The sequence below is a fragment of the Acyrthosiphon pisum genome, chromosome A1, assembly GCF_005508785.2.
Source record: "Acyrthosiphon pisum isolate AL4f chromosome A1, pea_aphid_22Mar2018_4r6ur, whole genome shotgun sequence".
NCBI classification, from domain to species: Eukaryota; Metazoa; Arthropoda; class Insecta; order Hemiptera; family Aphididae; genus Acyrthosiphon; species Acyrthosiphon pisum.
This window is the reverse complement of record NC_042494.1, coordinates 150,964,183-150,968,738: the sequence shown is the minus strand read 5'-3', so window position 1 is coordinate 150,968,738 and position 4,556 is coordinate 150,964,183.

Genomic DNA, 4,556 nt, shown 5'->3' with positions numbered 1-4,556 from the left:
TTTACAGCGAAAATGTCGGAAGCCGATCTGGTGGCAGGTACGTTCCGCCACTAAAACTGTGTTAATTGTGTTAACTAATGAAGGCATACTAATGTTATATGACTTACTTTTTATAAAACTAAATTATTACCTGGTGAAGTAAGATACAGACCTGCTGATCATAGATCACAGAAAAGCAAAAACCAGTACTTACTGTAGCTGGGAACTGTTAGCTTTGTCTGTGCACCGCAACGGTGTCTAGTACACAGGCGCAATAGCGTTTGAGATTTTTTTTTTTTTTTTGGGGGGGGGGGGGCTAAAGCCTTACTTTGATCATACTGAATAAGCTTAAAACAAAATGTGTGAAATGTTTTGGATGGCTATGGACATTTATGGGGTAGCTTAGCCACTAAAGCATTTGCGCCTATGCTAGTACAGCCATCACTCAGCTAACTGATTGCCCTTGATACTAAAATAATAATTTATTAAATACGTATAGTCTTTTTCCAAAAGAAATAGGATGCAAATCTACTGGATCTGTTCCTCTTGTTTTTTTGTATTCAAGAGGACATCACGCCCTCATGTGTTGTCTCCGTCTTACAAATGTGCAACATAGCAAAAACTGTTTTTCGCGGAACAATTTTAATCTTTCTGTGTTTGTAGTTGTATCTCCAAAATTGCTGAACATATAGGGTAGAAAATGTAACGTTCACTCTGTGAATAATTTAGTTTTCGCTGAATTTTAGGCCTCTTCTGCAATTCGTTTGACAATAGTCGCCCTTAACTGAAAAACTCATATCCCGATATTTCCACGCAATATACTATTTAACCTTATACTATTTAACCTTATACAAATTAACCTTTTACAGTGCAAAAGTTGAAAGCCGAAGCGTGGCCAAGTATGTTGCGCCACTAAAACTGTGTTAATTTTGTTGATTAATTTAAGCATACTATTATACTAATGTTATGTGACTAACTTTTTTATAAAACTAAATTATTAACTGGTGAAGTAAGACTCAAGTAAGTACTAACTGTAGCTGGGAACTGCTGGACGTGCCTGTCCATTTCAACGGTCTAGTACAGCCATCACTCGACACTCAGCCAAATGACAAAAAATGTTTGTCAATCAAGGTTTATTTTTAATGCCTAGATGTTTGCCTGCAATAAAAGTTAAATTTTTGATGCTGATTGATGCATTAGAAAATTATATTTTTATGTAAATACTAGTTGAATTACCCGTCGTGGCCGGGTTTATGTATTGTTGTTTAAATATTGTCTAGATATTTAATATATACTTTGATATAATATATCATAATATTTAATATTTTATAATAGATAACCTGGATATATTTTTTCTGTGCGTTCTTTTATAGTTTTTACAACTGTCCCTAATTCGGTCAGCAAAGTAATTTTTTCTTAATATTCCGGATATTTTCCATCTCCTATTTTTAAGAGTAACTTTGAAAACTCAGAGTCCTGTCTTCTTTTAAATGCATTCGCATTTTTATGATCAAAGAATTTTGTTCTATTTGAGGTCACTAATATGAAGACTCGATGCATGCTGCAATTTCATTAGCTCGAGCGCCTCTTGTAACGACTGGTATAGAGTTAGTCGAAAATCTTCAACTAGCAGTACCGTGACTCCTCCCATCAATAAATTCGATTTTTTCAGATCCTCCAGATAGTTGTTTAAAGCTTCAAATTCTTTCTTATGAGACATTGGACTTTCATCCCAAACTAAGAGCTTGCATTTTTTCAGAACTTTCGCAACATTTGATGTGAATTTACTTTTTACTGGGAATGTATCTAAACTAAATTTAGCTTAAGGATTATTATTATAATACATTTCAAATACATATGGGAAAATATTTCCAGCTGCAAAAAATTCGCAGTAACCACTGTATACAGTAGGATTGCCCATACCATGAACATAATCTTGTGGAAAAGTGGAAAAGTTGTCACCGTATGAATTGTAAAACAAATTAATAAAGGTATTCGAATTATCAGAGATATACGCAACAATTGCATTTCGGATCTCCTGGCATCTTTCTTGAGTGTTAAACAAATGAAAGTAAATTTAATGGATTAGGCAGGAACGATCACCAATAATTGGTACAACTATTTGAGATGTCAACATTTCATTCACAGTAATTTCTACAATAGATGACATTTTTTATAAATGGAAGTGAAAATAACTGAACAAAAAATAATATCCTTTGTCAATATTATATTACCAATGAAAACCTCTAATCAATAATAATAATTATAATTTAATAATATAAATAAATAAATATAGAATAATAATAATTAAGATTACATATTGCTTGATAGATGGCGCCACTGTTGTATACTTACAACCACTTAATTTGACCTTTAGGGGTTGAATTTCCAAAAATCCTATCTTAGATCACGGCGAAATCATAATATTAATACATCCTGAAATTTCATCCTGATCCGCCGTGTGGTTTTGTCTCTACGTTGATTCCTTTATAGATTATTATATAGATTAGTATTTAGTAAGGTAGAAATCCTGCTACGCATTGGTCGGAAAAGTATATCTCCAAACCAATATAATATTATACACGAATGTCTCGATACGTTTCGTCTAATATATTAGATATTAGGTGGTAGGTGGGTTACTTCTGTGCTCTATTCTATGAAACATTTTAGAAAATCTAGATAATAAGGATGACATTAACAGTTGATAAATTTAACGGGCAACGAAGTGCACGGGATCAGCTAGTTTTAATATATATATAATAATAATTAATATTCACTGTAATTATTTTATGATCTAACCTTTTACAGAAAAAATTGACGATCCGCCGAAAGGTACGTTCCGCCACTAAAACAGTGTTAATTTTATTAACTAATGACGGCATACTTATGTTATATGACTTACTTTTTTATAAAACTAAAGTATTACCTAGTGAAGTAAGATACAGAACTGCTGATCATACATCACAGATAACTCAAAACCAGTACTAACTGTAGCTAAGAAGTGCTGACTGTGTCTGTCTACCGCACGGCCTATACAGCCATCACTTAATCGACTGATTGTTCTCGATATTATAAAATAATATATAAAATATGTATGGCCTTTTTCTAAAAGAAATATGATGCAAATCTCCTGGATCTGTTCCTCTTGTTTTTTTTGTATATAACAAAGTTTAGAACATCTACCTATAGAGGTAGATACGTGTACATCTGTACATTTTTAAAAACTAATACCTTGGTCTATAATTTTTGTATGTCCAGCCACTGTTATACCATGCACCATTATAACGCCCTTTTTGAGAGATCTGGGCACGACGGAACAAGTTTCGCATTCTAGTTATCGGTACATCACACTACCTGTCTTCTTAATTTTTTTCTTACAGTTCATATCGTATGAGATTCGGTCTGCTGATGTTTTTCTAGTACATAGAATTTTTTCGGAGCATGTATTTATAGTTCCTCATTGTATTTGGCATTCTTTTTAATCATCTCGAGCTTCATAGGTTTTATATTTGTTGCCTTATAGAGTATGCTCAAAACGGAATTTTATGATACTTTGCAATCTTTCCATGAGGTTTTAACTGGACCCAGTTTCCTCAAAAGTGATAACATTCTTCTACTATTAAGTGAGTATTTTTCGTCCATAGCCAGTAATCATATTTTTCTCTGTACGTCAAGTAGAGCGATAAGTTTATTGGTATTGATCTCATTTCCACCTCATTCAAATGGATGTAATAATTCTTCACATTTCTTTGTCCAGAGGTATAATTTTGTCTTTGGGTTCTGGGCATTGGTTTTTTTGGCAGCTGACTTTATGATATTGATAAATCTACCATAATTATCCGGTATGGGATCTATTCAGTAAAGGGTCCAGGTGTCAGTTTTTAAAATTTTCCACAATTCTATAAAATTTGAAAATAACATTTTATATTTTAGTTGCCACCTTAATTATAAGACTTTTCCACTAATCTACTACCCAATTCCTACCCATATACTACCTGTTACCTATTTAAAAGGAAATGATAGGGTGTGTAATATCGAAAAAAATTAATTTACGGGAATAACTCTCAAGCTTTGTAGAATTGTCGAATTTTGATGACTATTTTTTTATCTGAAAGAAGAAGATAGATTGACAGATAATAAAAATAATAAAATATAAAACAATATTTACATAATAATAATAATACAATAGTAGATTAAAGATTTAGGACGTCGTGTGGAGGGCCGCGTTGGAGTCTGCGACTGCTTGGACGGGTGAATCGCTGAAGCCTGAAGTGCTGTGGACCACTTGCTTTAGACCACTTGCTTTAGATGATTTGTTAAAGAAGCTTACCGATAATTCTCTTATGTAGTTTTTGATAGTAGGAATTTTGAAATCTGTGTGCAGTGCGTCATTTCGGACAAACCATGGGGCATTTGAAATTACACGTAGGACTTTTGATTGTAATACTTGCATTTTGTGTAATGAGTTGTAGCACATTGACCCCAGACCGGGGCTGCATATAAAATTAAAGGGCGAATTATTTGTTTATATAATGATAGTGAGCATTTCCAGTTCAATGAAGTTTGCCGATTTATGA